The sequence below is a fragment of the Falco peregrinus genome, chromosome 4, assembly GCF_023634155.1.
Source record: "Falco peregrinus isolate bFalPer1 chromosome 4, bFalPer1.pri, whole genome shotgun sequence".
NCBI classification, from domain to species: Eukaryota; Metazoa; Chordata; class Aves; order Falconiformes; family Falconidae; genus Falco; species Falco peregrinus.
The window spans coordinates 97,738,936-97,754,818 of record NC_073724.1 but is presented as its reverse complement, the minus strand read 5'-3'; the positions used below and the strand labels follow the sequence as shown (position 1 = coordinate 97,754,818).

At 37.9% G+C, this 15,883-nt stretch overlaps 1 protein-coding gene across 1 annotated transcript in view; it reads left to right on the top strand.

The window, feature by feature from the left end:
• The window catches only part of FRY (FRY microtubule binding protein), a 247,907-nt gene that overhangs the window by 31,754 nt on the left and 200,270 nt on the right, over positions 1 to 15,883 (top strand). The window lies entirely within an intron of this gene.

Below are 15,883 nucleotides of genomic sequence, written 5' to 3'. Positions count from 1 at the left end.
TTTGCCCTGTAATTGGCTGTAAGTCATGCCAAATTACATTGTTAGCAGTATTTCTCCTGGAGTACTGGCTTCCATAATGTCCCAATTCTACTCCACTGAAGAGTGAAATATTTTCTTTTACTTTTAAAGAGCAGTACTATAAAGGCTCTTGACAGGACCACGGACTTTTCAATCTGAGTAGTTATTTTTATGTTCTTTACTGATTGCTTAATTACAGATTTCTCTCTGACTTTTCAATCTGAGTAGTTATTTTTATGTTTTTTGCTGTTTGCTTAAATACAGATTTTTCTGTTTCAGCTTCTCTAGATTTTTGTATGATGGTTTTCAGTACATTGGGACAATTATTATAATACCATTTGTTATTCAGTGCCTATTTTATTTTAATGTAGTCTTTTTTTAATATCCAAGACCATGCAGATCAAAACAAATAGAATGGTGTATTTATGCTGTAGAGCACAGACATCTGTAAATGTGTGGCGTATATTCTAGATTTATATGACCATTATGAAGATGGTGATTTTCATTGCCTAAAGATAAGCTGTTCTGTGCAGCTGGGTTGTGTTACATGCATGCTGATGGGAAAAAGGCTCCGTATGGCTAAGTCTTTAAGTTCAGTTTGACTTGTGGTATGGCTCTAGGACACACCTCCACAGCAGCGTGTGCACTTTCAACCTGGGGTACCATTGGAACGTGCTGAAATTCGTGTGTCAGTCACTGAAGGGTGTAAGGGAGACATCTAACCCATTTAAAATAAGGCAGCCACAGGAGTCTAGCGCACAGTCACTAGGGCTGTAGATACAAGATTGAGCACGTATCGTTGCACCACGTGAGCCAGGATGGAATGAGTGGTGACTCTGGTCTGGAAAAGTACAGCTATATGTAATTACAGACTCTAAGCTGGAAAATGAGAGCACTGTTTCCTAGACTACCTTGCGACTAATTCTAGGACTTCCTACATCCCAGTTAAGCAAACTCAGAAAATACTAGATTTGACCCCTTCTGGAGTAGTTTACCTGTTTTACTGTGCCTTGAAACAAGTGATGATACTAAAGTTTCTCCTTCACAAAGCGGGTTTAAGAAGATACTACCTCTCAGCGATTAAACTAATGACTTCTGAGTGAGAACAGTATCTCATGGCAGCAGGCTTCCCACTCCAATGAATACAAATTTGGCATATTAGCAGGTGTCTTGTAAATGTCCTTGAACTCAGAGTTGGAAATACATGAATATGCAAACATATTCATGGGCTTTTATTTTCTAAAATGGAGATGAGACCAACTGATGTGATGTGCTCATGTGAAATCTCTTGTCTTTTACAGTTTAGAAAAATTCCAGGGCAAGGAGGAAATTATTTAGGTCCATTTAGCTAGAACAGTGATGGGTTTTAATTACACTGGTAGCACATCAGAAAAATTAGCAGTACTAAAGTTTGATGAATCTTTCCATAGGTTCTCTCAGGTTTTGGAGGGTGGCATTGCTGGCATCAGCAAGAGAAAGCTAGGGGAGGTCATATCTGTTGCTACTCATAACTGCCTTATTTCCTCTTTATTTATTTTAATGCTGCACTATAAACTTATGCTCTTTGATTTATTAGATCTTATGATATTTTAATATAAATTTTCCAGGTCTAAATTGAACCCTTGTCAGTTCTGTGCATTTGGCTTTTGGAAGTAATGAATTAAAACTGTTTAGACCCACAAAGGCATGTGACAAGCTATCTGGCAGTAATCTAGGAATGCAATTAAACGTGTTTAATTATGCACTTTGGTTGCTAGGTTAGAGTTTCAAAATTTTGCAAGGTCGAGACCTGACAGGACATAAAACCTCAACCATTTTATTTTATTTTAGTGCTTTGACTTCATGTTTTGAAGTTTGAGAACCTCCATTGTTTCTTCACTTGTTTCATTGTGAAGCTTGTGTTACCTACGAAGGTCCTGATTTTTACTTAAGTTCTGATGGCAAGCATTGGTTTATTGAGTGTCAAACAAAAGTGCAGATGCCAGTAGCTATAGGTTCAGTAAGTTGTTCTCCATTTTGATCTCCCTTTTTGGAGAGACTTAAGCTCTGCAAAAGAGTCCAATTCTCTAGTTACCTAATCTCTCTCTCTCTCTCTCTCTCTCTCTCTCTCTCTATATATATATATATATACACACACGTGGATCTTAGTACTTCACAAGCTGGTGGATGCGATATTTAAAATGGGTTGGACTGACGCAGGGGAATATGTGAGTGCCATGTGCCCAAGAATTGAGATGGAGCATGGATAGACCAATAGATAGACCAATAGTTTTTTTAAAAAAAACAGCAAAACAAAACAAAACAAAAAACCCAACAAAACTCACAACACCAACCCCAACACACAAACCCAAAAATCAACAACAACCAGAAAAGGAAGAACTATAAATAGATTTGTTTTGTTATTTTTAGAGATTCCTGCTGATTGCATAAAAATCACTGGACTTAAAAGGTCATACTACCAGTGCTCAGTATCTTTCAGACATTTGTGTTAATCTAGTGCAGAGATCCAAACGAAGACTGACACTTGGAATCTGGGGGAGGCAGTATCATTTTTTCCTAATTAAAAATATCAGTGTTCTAGCTTGAAATCTGTTCTGGGAAACAGATCAGCATCATTCATCATGTTGTTGCCAACAGTATTTCTATTGACTTGAATAAAGTAATAACATTTTAGGGCTGATAAGCATCATTTAATATTGCCTGAGTGGTTTTTGTTTTTCTTTTCTTCTTAAGGTACCATAGTAGTTCATGAAAGGAGTTTGTTAATATTAATCCCAGAAGAGTTCTTCAGACTCTTTATAGATATAAGGTGTCTGAGTGTTTAAATAATTTTGGTTTTGCTTGTGTTTTTACTTCCTTAAAAAGAGGAAGGGGAAAAAAGAAAAATAAAAAGTGGGAGACCTGCATCTGGTATTAAAGAAAATATTTTTTGTTCAGGAGTGTGCATAGCATGGAAGATATCACAAGATAGGCAGCAGTTCTTATTGAAACAGCAAATACTTAAAAAAAAATATAAGATGAACAACAAAATCACAGAAAGTATGCTATTATTTCCAAAGTAAATATTTTACCAAATAGGGTTTTGATACAAGGAACAGGATGTGATACATACCCAGTACATTTTAAACACATTTAAAACTTCCTGACTTTGCCCTTGCTTATATTTAGATTAAGCTTAAATGGTTCCACTCATTGCTGTTTTACTTTGATTAAAACAGATAACATTACCCCCATGTAGGTGAAAGATTTTGGGGCCTTTTCTTGTATGTGTTCCTCCATACAGTAGAATAAAGGAAAGGCTTTCATTCTCCATTCCCCCCATAGAGAAATGAGCTAAAAAGTCCAAAGATACAGATACACGACTTTCTCTCAGTGCTTATGTGCTATTTTGGGATGTGTGCTGACCTACTTTCTATGTTTCCAGAAAGTAAGCTGAAAAATTTTAGCTCAGGTTGCAGAAAGATTTGGATTTATTTTTCAGTGGATTTTTGTACATCCTTTCAGATAGATACACACACACGTTGGCTAATGTGGGAGTTAATGTACACTAGCAAATCAAGATTGCCCATTTTGGTGCAATTTCAACAATAACAGCAGCAGAGATCTGCTGCTAGACACCTGCCTTTAGAGGATTTGATAGGAATGCATTTACAATCTAGTGGTGCTGTTATTCAGAGTTACATGATGAAACAGTAAGCTTTCAGTTCCCAATTTTGAATAAATTTGGTACCTAAGTAGAAAAATCCAAAATTGCTGTAAGAATCTCATCATTGTATTTTTTTTTCCAGTTTCTTCAGCACTGTCATAGAGACTGGAAGATAAAACCCCTTTGAAGCATTTACATAGAGCATCTCTTTATTCAGCATCTCTTTATTCAGCACCCTGACCATCAAAGAATGTTCAGCCCATTAGTTTGCCATCCCTGATTAAAATAATGATACAATGAAATTGGGAATTGTATGAAAAAATTATGAGAGAACAAATAATGAGAGATGAAGACCTGCTTCTGCCCTCTGCTTAGGGCACAAAAAAGTCATTAGTCCCAGCAACACTGCACTGACACGTGGGCTTTTCCCACCAGAGCAGCCTTGCTGGTCCTTTTTAGTTTATTTTGCTTCACTCACAATGACCGTAGTGCAGAAGGTCTTGATGTGGCATTTCTTTCATCTCACCTGTATGAGCATACAAAGTTTAAGAATGTCTAAGTCTCAGTGAAAGTCTGCAATTAAAGGAAAAGGCAATTTCCCTTGTCCTCAGGGGAGATGAATTCCACCTCGCAGAGCTACCTATCTCTCTCTTCACCACCACTACCATCACCCCCCCCCCACCACCCAGGTGGAGTTTAGACTTTGGCAACTTAAGTTTTGAACATCTGCAGCTAGGTGAGAGAAAACCAGTCCCTTTTCTTTGCATATATCACAGCTAGAGTAGGGAATTTTGTTGATTTTTCAGTACTGATGTTTTACTGGGAAAGGCTGGACAGTGTAAATGAGGCCTTCAAAATATCACAGATGGCAGGTCTGTATCTTCCTATGACTGACATACAGCTTCTTATTTCTCTGGAAAGTATTATGACCTACCTAAGCTAACCTGTGGATATGTCATATGTACGTTTTTCTAAGATTTGATACTTCTTTTTTTAAAAAAATTACATTGTATAGCAGAAAGACTGTATACAGTACTTGTAAAAAATCTGGCTCTCAAATCTTCATTTATAGTTGATACTTGAGGTTTTAGCTCTGTGTGAGAGTTAAGAATTCTGTAGATTCAAAGCTTTTTTCTAGTTTTTTAAGCATTTGGATGATGTAAAATTTTCACTTATTAAGTATCCTCTGCATTCCTACTGCTTTACAGGGTATCCCAGGTTGGTGGGGTATTAGTAAATAATGAAGGTGAATCAGTATTACAGCATGATAGTCATGTGTGAATTGCCTGGTTAAGCACTGATGGTACAACAAAGCATATTTTTAATGCTGCTACATGGAAGGTAATACGAGCACATGTTGTAGGGTTACAAATACAAAACTCTTTAGGGTAGTAACTTGAAGGAAAGCCCAAGGGATAATTTAAGAAGCTTGTTTAGCTTGTCTGTCAGTGTGATGCTAAAATACTGTGCTAGTAAAGTATTTTATCCAGCGCCTTGCTATTTCCACTTAACAATTGAAGTATAAATAAAGGAGATAGTTCGAAAAAGAGGCCTGTGGAATTTTTCAAGGTCTGGGAGGAAAAAAAAAACAACAAAACTTTTATACTGTGAGGCCTCAAGATTTCAGTCATGTAAATTAGAACAGAAATTTGCAAGATTAATTGATCATCATCTACAGATTCTTGTAGACTGGAATTTCTCAGCTTTATAAAGGCACCTGGAAGGTGAAGCTGAACTAGTTTCATCCAAACTCAGATTTTCTCACAAGAAGGAAATATTAACATTGGAATAGATGAGTTGTACCATCTTCTACTAAGAAAGGAGGAATATTGCTATCACAGTGGGACAGGCACTGCCAAAAGCTAACTTTAACCTTGCTATATTATATGTATTATATAATTCAGTATAGCTAGTGGAGAGGCAGAGGTTATTCCTAGCCCTGAATCAATGGCTCTGTCCGTTGACCGTGAAAGAGGTACAGGAGTCTCAGCTTCCAGGCTGAAACTAGGCTTTGTGATTTAATTCCTCAAGACTCCAGTACTTTCCAAAAGCCTATCTTCAGCTAGCAGGAAAACTGCATCCTTCTGTATACAGTTGGTCCAGATGACCCTCGTTTATACTTACCTCTTTTGATGCTCCTGTGCTGTATTCTTTCCCGTGCAAGCAGATGTGCCCTGCTTGTTACACTTGAGAAGCATATGTGGGAATCTCCATTACTCCTGAAATGTGATCTGAACTTCACCCATTTCTCTGTGTACTTCCAATCTGTGTAGGAACCAAGGGGATCTCAGGTTATTTAGGTCCCCTTGGAACCCTCTATTAGTTTCCACCCTCCCCAAAAGTATTTATTACATTTACACACTATGCTGAAAAAGCTGTTTCTCTAATACACCACTGTTTTGAGTCAAGACTTGGAAGCATAGCCCCAAATAATTTTCTCGACCAAAGAAAGATAGAAATGATATGACTAGCAGTGTAAAGCGCCATGAGTAGGTCTGATCCTTGCTATCATACTTCTTCACTTCCACAGGTGAATGTTGTTCTCAGATGCAGGGTCACTTTATCAGCTAGATTTATAGTGCTAACATGACAATGTTAGTGCTTAACTATGAAAAATGTAAGGGTAATGATTCCTAACGCAAATTGATTGAAGTACTTAGTGATACGAGTCCTCCTGAAAATAACTAGTTTCTATAGTATTAGCACTTTTTCTTGGACGTTTGCATAATTACAGAAGGGTTCAGGAATGTATTTGTCATCTTTGCCTGTCCTAGAGACTGGTAACAGCTTGACTTCCCACAGATAAGCCAGATCATGGTATTCTGTGCTATCACAGGCATCAGTTCTTCAAATTCCTCTTGAAACTAATCTGAAATGTCAGGATAGTTATGTGAGCCGTGTGAGGATACTGCAACAGGGCTGCACAGTCTTTGTTCGAGTATCTTTGAATCTAGATTAATTTCAGGATTATCGTCCTGAGTCCAGATGAAAAACTTACTGCTCCTCAATATTTTGCTGCTCATCTTAGTTTGGGGGTTATAAAGCCTGCAGCTGAACTTGCAAGAAGCAGGTGGACGATGGTGTTCATGCACCTCCCTGACCCTGGAATGAATTACTAGAAGAGTTCACTGGGAGTCTCACTATGTTTTGGGAGCGTTGTGGGATTTATCTCCCTTTGGCAAGCTTTTTTCTCTCTAACTAAGCTCTTAATTGACTTCGTGTAAAATAAATTCCTCAGTTCTGAAGCCCTATATGGAGATAGCAGTAGAAGACAGTAAGGAGTGGAAGGGTGTTTCCTTTTCTTGAGGGAGCTGATACAAGAGTTGATTAACATTCACAGTCAGTGGGCAGGCAGGTGCCAAAATATGTACTTGCTGCAGTGAGTGTCTGACTTAAACTAGGTTATTGTGCACTTTCATTTAACACTAACACTAAATTTTTCTCAGTTGTTTTCGTAAGTGTTACTAGTCAGAATAAGGTTGTGTCGTCTTAGTTTAAATTTTACCAGTTGCACAGCTGACACTCAGAAAAGTAAATGTGTTTCTGTTCTGGTTTTGCAGGAGTGATCTTTCCTTACTTTGATTGCACACAGTAATATGTGTGTGTATATATATACATGGTATTTATCTGGTGAGCCTTGGGCCACTGCAGCTGTGTGCAGGGACGCACTTTCAGCAACATGATCCCTAAAGGGAGCAGATTTCAAACACATGATGTCTTTTGTCATTCAGCCTGTATTACAGCACTTGCAAAGGGGGCAGAACTATTCTCTTCTGCCAATACTGTTTTGAATGCATCTACTGTCATTCTTGCAAATTAACTGTTGTCGAATTAGTCTAAAATTGTAGTTAACTCTGGCCAGTACATAGTTGCAAAGAATCTTGTCCAAATTTTAAAATGTTTTTCTAATTCATTCTTGTTTTGCTTGTACTAATAATAAGCGTGACCACTGAGTATCCTGATCTTGAATAATCAATACACATCTGTACAGTTCTATTAGCCACATTTTATTTTTGTTTTTTAAAAAAATATATATAATGCACAGGCACAGTCCCTTAAATCTAGCATTGGTATGCAGGCTATATAAATTGTGTCAGGTTTGTAGCAGTGTAAAACAGTACAATGTTTTTCCATTCCTGTCCAGGAACAGTATTAAGGCAGGATTTGGATGCCATCTTATCATGCAGTTTATGCCTTAACAAGTCAGAGGAAAATAATCCGTAAAATCGGGAGCTTTTAATATCATCGTTTAAAAAGGTGGTGCTTTTTAACTGGTTAGGTTCTTACACTTCTTCAGGAAACAAGGTGGAGGAAAGAGAACCCCAAAATACCTCTGACTTAAGCAAGTTGGTGCAGAGAATCTCATTCTTCCTTTCATGTTTTGTGTTTTTTTCCCCCTCTTTTCAGTCTTTAAGCACTTGGAGTTCTTCACTTACCTTAAAGCTTGCTTTAGGGGTCAGCCCCTGCTTGTGCTTGCTGTTTGAGGCAGCGCTGTGGGTCAGTTACTTGCTGTTGGCCACTGCTTCCTGTGGTTTAGACCCTGAGTTTCCTCACATTCTTTCCTTTTCCCTGTTATTTTACGCGTATACTGGCTGTCATCTTTTATCTCTGAGTATGGGGAAAAAAATTACATTTAATATTATTTAATGTTGAGATAGCTGTTCCTTTCCTTGCTTTCTGTCTTTTTTTTTTTCCATGACAATGTAAGAGGAGCTCCAGTCTGCTTCTAAATCCACATTCATGAACTTGTGTAGAAAAACTTTCCCTCAGCTGTTCTCATTTCTCCCAGGCAGTGCTTTGCTTACTGCAGGTGGGAGAGGGACAGGGGGAGAAGAGATGGGCGCAGAGCGGGAGAGAAACTGTTTATTTGCAATATGGAGTTAGATTCGGGAGCACAGGCAAAGCATGAGTAACCAGTTCGACTAATTCAAGTGCAGTTGATAAGAGAGGTGACAGACCTCTGTTCCAAGTCTGTACACAGAAAAATGCTTATTTTATGAAAGAAGTATGCTACTGTATTGCAGTGTTAGATGCAGCAAGTGGGTGTTATTAGTACTGTTCAAATGCAAAATGATTATTTATAATAAAAGTACAGAAATTTAACATTGTACAATTAAACATGTACAAAACAGGTCTGGGGTATTTGTGTCCGTATCTGGAAGTTTTAAAGATAATTTACACATCTGTGCTTTACAGTGCTGTAGCAATGTCATGTTTGTTCTTGTATGCTACCGACTTCTGTAGCAGAAGCTGAAACTCATGTCTTCGAGGTTCTGCCTCAGTCGGGCATTCAGAGTAGCTGGTAAAGTTGTGTTCTGTTGTTTCTAGAGCTCTGGCCTCAGGTGGAAAACCTTCATTTTCCTATTGATTGGTCTTGCACTTGGGACAGTTTTATAAGTAGTCCGGAGGAAGCTGAAATACAGCCAAAGGATATAGAGAGCAAAATGAGTATTTCCCTAATATGAGATAGAGAATAAAATTAAGTCAAAGTGTATATAAATCTGTATGTTACACTTCCAGTGAAAGGGGATGCACTGAAAGCATGCCAGACAAATTTAAACCTATTTCCATGTGCCAGACATCAAGAATATGCATGTGGTTCTGACTCCCCTGTGAGTGTGATAGTTGGGAAGGAGGATGATTTGCTGACTGATGGAGGTGGAATGCATTTGTCATCTTAGATCAAGATTTCAGATGCTTTTGTAAAGACTGCTTTTGTCTCTGGGGAAACCTGAAGGATAGGCTCACACCTTGCAGTTTGTGTGCTTCTTTGGCCAAACATTGCTTTAATAGATACCTTTATGATCACTAGATGACACTGAGAGCACTAATTTAGAGAATCAGTTGAACAAAACTAGGTTATGTTTCTATTACTGTTAGGGATCCATCTATATTTATTGTGTTGTTACTGGAACTCCAAAATTATAGCTAAATGTGGCTTTTCTATTCAGCACAACATGCAATGCATGAAAATGAAGTGGGCTTTTCGGGAGAATATGGAGGAGTTGGAAAGCTACAGGCTCAGCATATAATCAAGCATACTGTGAGCTGATACCGAACAATAAAAAATTCTATGCTTCAATTCCTTTAATAGTAGTTATAAGTACCCTTATTTCTGAAAACAGTATGATTTGTGCGTCTGAATTTAGGTAGGCCTGAGTACACATGTAAGATCCATCTGTCTGGAGACTTAGGCAAAATATAGGTACTTTACATATTTGTCTTAAATGAAAAACTAAGATGTAAACGATACCTGGCCTTTTGGACTACTACATTTCTGAAAGTGAGCAGGTGTCAATGTTGAGGATCTAGGGGACAGTTTGCCCCAACACAAGGGTACAGGTGAAGCTTAGAGCAATAGGAACTGGGGCAGTAGTGCTTTCTGCTGTTCTGGAACCCACTCTTACTAGAGGCAGCCCAGTTCTCCCACCCTTGAGAACAGAAGATCATATCCTTGGGAGGCTCAAAAGATATATATTTTTTTTTTTTAATCCCAAAACCACAAGCAAGTTAGAGCTCCTGGTCTGGATCACATCCTTTGAATCAGAACTTAAATGATGCTGGAGAGAAGGCAGTCTTGATCCCTAAGATTTGAGCACATAGATTTCACTCGGATGTGAACTGAAGTGGAAGTAAAATGATCTGAATCTCACCCTTAGTAACAGATGACACAAAATGTTCATTATGTGGATGTAGGAGTACTATCCAGACTCAGAACAGGAGACACCTATTAAAAGAGTTAAATATTGTTACTGGATTCTAAGGCTGGTGATAGTTGTTACCTTCTTTTTGTTTGTGCGGGTAGCAATATAAAACTTAGCAGGTACTAGCTCAGGGGTTGGAGATCACATTGTGTATCAGGTTGTAACACAGAGCCTGTTAAAACCTAAGGCATGAATATTCAGGGAGGATGTGAGGAAGTTAAGTGACCATGCATTAAGTAGAGCCTGACATTATAGGAAGATGTGGAGCATAGGAAAAGTTGAGAAATCAGATCTTCACAAGAGGACAGAATTTTCTCTCCTCCTTTCTTTTCAGTGTGGTATTTATTTAAAAATATTTTCTGGAACACTGTTCCTGGTTGGGTTGTTTTTGTTGCGTTCTTTTTGTGTGTGTGTGTGTCTTGCAATGTAGGAAAGACATGTGAAACCTAATTCAGGTCTGTCCCATTACATTGCATAGGAGAGGTTTGCTGAAGGGTGAGATAAGTTTGGGCTGCTTTTCTTTTTTCCTCTTCATTAACAAAATTCCATGTAACATAAGCAATCCAGAGTCTTGAGCAAGGGACTATTTCTGCCACAGGGCAGCCCGATCTATCATCTCATCCAGCACTGGATCAATGCAACTTTAATATATTGGATTTTTTTAAAGTCTGTATGTTATTAATAGGCCACAGATATATATATTTGCCCATCCATTAAAAACAGAATTTTCATTATCCTTTAATTTTCATGATAAGGAAAGGAAGAAGACTGGATTTCCTAAATGTCTGTGATCACTTTGGACAGTGGCCTCACTTAACAGCAAGTGTAGAATAAACTCTTCGTAGCTGATGGAAACTTCTATTAAAATGATCCTCTCTAAAAAGCACTTTCAAGTTCCAAACATTTTTGATTTTTTTCTCTATAACCGTAACACTTTTTTTACAGAAGCTGAAATGCTTTGTTACTGTCTCACAGTATGTGCTAACCAAATTTAATTTATGTAAAATACTGAACACTCAGAAGTGGCTTTAAATAGAAAATCATCCCTGAAATCTGTAACCTTCGTGTTCTTAGCTTGCTTGCCCTTTCTACACAGAACACAATAGGGAAAACGGGGACATCTGCCATGTTTTATTGAGGACTAATAATACACTCTACTACATAAAATTCCTGCATAGCCTCTAGGTCTTTGTCTTACAACTGTACCCAGGGCTTAAGCCTAATGTCACAGATTGCAGTGGAATAATAGCAAGAACGATTTTGTAATTGTGAGTGTTACCATCGTGCAAATTCTGGCAAGTTCCACCATCAGCCTTTGATATTTGGAAGATGCCCAGCCTCTGGGCTGCCCTTGGGTGAAGCCGTGTGTTCTGACAATTCTGAAGCCATCTGCAAGGAGCCCCATCAGCTGGCTGGGTTCCTGCGCTGTGCCTCTACCCTCTACACAGCCAGAAAATGCCTGTTTCCAGGGTTTGCACTGCTTTTCTGTTGGAGAAGGATCAGCTTTAAAGTCCTCATGAAGATACGGCTGCAACAGCTATCATGTAATGGAATATCAGCATGAAGTTGTTACAAATGTAAATTAGTATATGAATTGCTCTGCTTATGAAATGCTGTGACATAAGTCAGCATCCCCTCTTAGTATGGGAACTCTGCATTATGGATCAAACAGTAAGGGGCTAATACTATCTTAGAACCAGATTACAGCTTTAACCATAGATTTTGTTTGTTGTTAGCAAACAGGAGTATGACTAGAAATTAAATGTGCTTATTTTCTTTCAGCTGAAAGACAATGCAGTTGAAACACTCAGCCAAATGTCTTGTCAATATTAATCTATTAAAATCAGCATACCAGCATAGAAAGCAACTCTGGAAGAGCTGTATCCTCTTCTTTGTTTTATCTGTTTGTGTTTGAGAGAGGCGAGGAATTGTCTGGGCTGAAAGCTTATTTCTCTTTTATGTGACTGTAATTAAATATTAAATTATCTATCGCAAATCAAAACTGTAGATGTAGTGCATGATATGACTAGAATCTAATACTCTGATTTAAATTTATCTAAGGTCAGGTGTAGCCTGGCAACTAAGTCCTAATTGGACTATTCTGAGTGAGGTGTTTGCTACAAGGGTAGAAATCAATGTGAAACTGAAATGATCTCTTTGCTGGCATGAGAGTATGACCATGACTGGTTATTTGTTGACTTTTTTCTCTTATACCCACTGCTGAAAAACGATGCTTGAATAAAGAGAGGTTTTTATGTATGCTGAGGCAGTATCAAAATCCCAGTTCTTTGCCTGTAACAGCATTAGACTGGAAGAAATGGGTTAATTCAAGCAGAGAACGTATCAGATGTTCACATTGTATGGATTAAGACAAGCAGGTTATTCCAGGAAATTAAACAAATAATTTTTGAGTAACAGCTGGAGGGTTTGAATAGCTGTATAATTTCCTCAGTTTTTCCCCCTTTTTCTTCCATTGTTTAACTTTCATATTTGAGATACAAACCGAAAGAGGTTAAGAGTCTTCATAGCACCAATAAGTTTGCCTATCTGTGACTGTTCTGCCATGTATAGGGGATGAGACCTAGGTAGTAAGTGCTTACAGGGGAAAAAAGAAAAATTTTCTAAACGGGTATGTACTGTTGAACAGTCTCCTCTGGGCAAGCAGGTACCCAAGAATACTCACCTTGGCTGTTATCAACTTTATTTCTTTAAACACTTCTGACACCTGTAAAACCCATCCAAAATGCAGTAGATAGCCTAAACATTGCCTTTGTAACCTTAGTTTTGCGAACATTTTAACTAGGGGAAACCTAGCACAGTCACTAAAAGAAACGATTCATATATCCTTGTCCCAGATGCATACTCCTCTTTTTGTCCCTTGTGGCAGCATGGCTGAAAATAAATAAATGAAAGGTAACCTAAGTTTGTGCCATGGTTTGCTGGGCAGCCTCACAAAACAGGTGCTAATGCAACAAGGAGGGAGGCTCCGTGGGCCCCAGGCAAGAAGAAGGATGAGGCTTTATTAATTGAATGAATGAGTGATTGAGTGGTGGTGATTACAAACTTCCTAAAGCTCAAACTTTCCTTTCTTGCCATTGCAGTTCCTCCAGCATACATGGCTAAGAGGCCTCATTCTCCCTTGGAGGTATTTACATACCATTCTACTCTGGTATGTATAGCATGATGGGACATCTGTGAATCAGTGTACACTGATATGGAAGTTACTTTACCAAACCAGACAGGAAATCATTGTAGTGTTAGGGTTTTTTTCATAATACAGATTTTCTGAGCCAGCCTACACTGGCTGACACATTGAGAACACTTTTTAGGAAACCTTTTTTTATTTCTACTGTTGATAAGCACAAATATTTCCTCAGCTGCAAATGAGAATGACAGCTCTAATGCAGTCATAATAACACGTAGCTTACTGCACATGAAATGTAAGATTTGCTGCCGTATTCTTAAACAAAAAGCTAATGATAATTCCTCCTGTGAGACAACCCATTTTTCCTTGACCAGTTTTGTAGCCTCAAATCTGTATTTCTGCATACAGAGTATCATCCAAACACAGATCAGTTATCAAACATCAATTTCCTTTAGCTTTTATTGACTAAACTTTAGTCAAAAAAATTAGTAATAGAAATTGCAGTCACTACAGTTGGGTAGTCTGCTGGAGGCAAGGGGTGTGATGTTCTTGTTTAGCCTTCAACCATAGGATAAACCCAATTATCATTATTATATTGATTGTTACATATACTTGCAAAATTGCAAGAAAGTACTGAACTACACAGAACCTACCAGAGAAGCCTGAAGCCATATACACCTTTGCCAGCCTGAAAATGTAGGCAAATTATAATTCCCATGCTTTGTTTTTCATCATTTGAGCACTTCGGTGATTCAGTTCTCAATGTTACGTGGTGATTACATTCCTGTAGTAATCTCCTCTGAAGGATCTTGTGTAAACCTTTGATGGGATAAGTAGATAGTCTTCTTTTATCTTCTGTGCTCAAACAACTGTAATAGGTTAATGACACGTTTTTAGGGTTTTTTTGGAACCATGTTGATTAGTCCTATTTTATTGGGATCATGGTGTTTTACTCAATTCTAATATCATTTTAATCAGACTTTCAGATAAATGAAATATTTTCGAGTCTCTATTGTAATTTTCAATTATTTACTTATTTTTTGTAAAATACTTCAACCATTTGATTCTTGATTTCCTTCTGGATTCCTGGATGTATATGATAGGAACCTTGTGATTAATTGCATATAAGTTATTTCCACACATCATGCTTGCATTTTTTGTTTTTGTTGTTTGGGGTTTTTATTTTATTTCCATCTATAAAGGTGCAAAGCTTCTGTGCCTAACAAAATAGGAGGTTTGAGAGGGATATTGTCACTGCAGCCTTGGTGGAGAAGAATCACAAATTTTACCAAGAGTGTTCTTTTCCTTTCTTCCTGTGCTGAATCTTAAAATCTTTTTTGAATGCTCAGTGCATCTACTTTATTTCTTTGGTCTTATAATTAATAATCATAATCAGCTTTTCCAAGTCCCTCTTCCTCCCCCATTCCCAGTTTTGTTCTTAGTATTGTGTTGTAACTTATTCTATAGTGCTTTTACTTGGGAGTAGACAGTCAAGTTTTTACACGTATGGCTCAAAGATGAGAAAACCACCAACAGGAGATACATAAACTAAATCACTAAAAAAGGCTATGGAAATGGCACTTAGGCACCTTACTGCAACAGCTTTCAGACACCACAGGAACCTTCAGCTTCTCTTCAGCTGCTGTATATTCCTTTACCTTTTCAATTTTCAATTACTTGGCTGTGTTGACTTTTAGGTCTGAATGAATTTTCAAAGTATGTGTTCTAGAGTGAATTCTACAAAAGGCAATTTAGTGATGACATGTTTGGGGTTTTTCATCCATCCTCTTCTGGGTTTCCACCTGAAGTCCACTCAAGGGTAAACTGTTCTTAAGTTTCTGTGTGCCACTGCTGGATCAGGGACTTTCACCCTTTACAGGTCTCCCCCCATCTGAAAGAGATCACTATCGTGCTTCTGAGTATCCCAGCGGCGATTTCTCCTGTTGGAAATGTTCCACTTGTCATGAATATTAATTGGGCTGGAGAAGGTAAGATTGTATAGTGCAGCAATTGTATCACTCTTCTAATGAATATTTAATTATTTATACGTGTTGGAGTAGTTTCAGCAGGAAAAGTCAAGAGCTGTTTCCAGAATATCCTTGTAGCCTGGTGGTAAGGTCACTTACTGAAGATGTTGAAATTTTATTTAAAGCTTTTGTCAAATTTCTGTTTAAAGTTCCTCAAATGCCAATTCCTGCATTTGGTATTTGTCATTTCTCGGTCTTCACACATGGTTCAAATATATTTATATTTGTTCAGATTTAAGCACTTTCTGTTGTTTTGAAAAGCTTTTGATTGATTTACTTTGGTTTAGTTGGACTATCAGGAATGGACTGAATGTTTTTGTTGGTTCAGTCAAAGCTGAAAAAG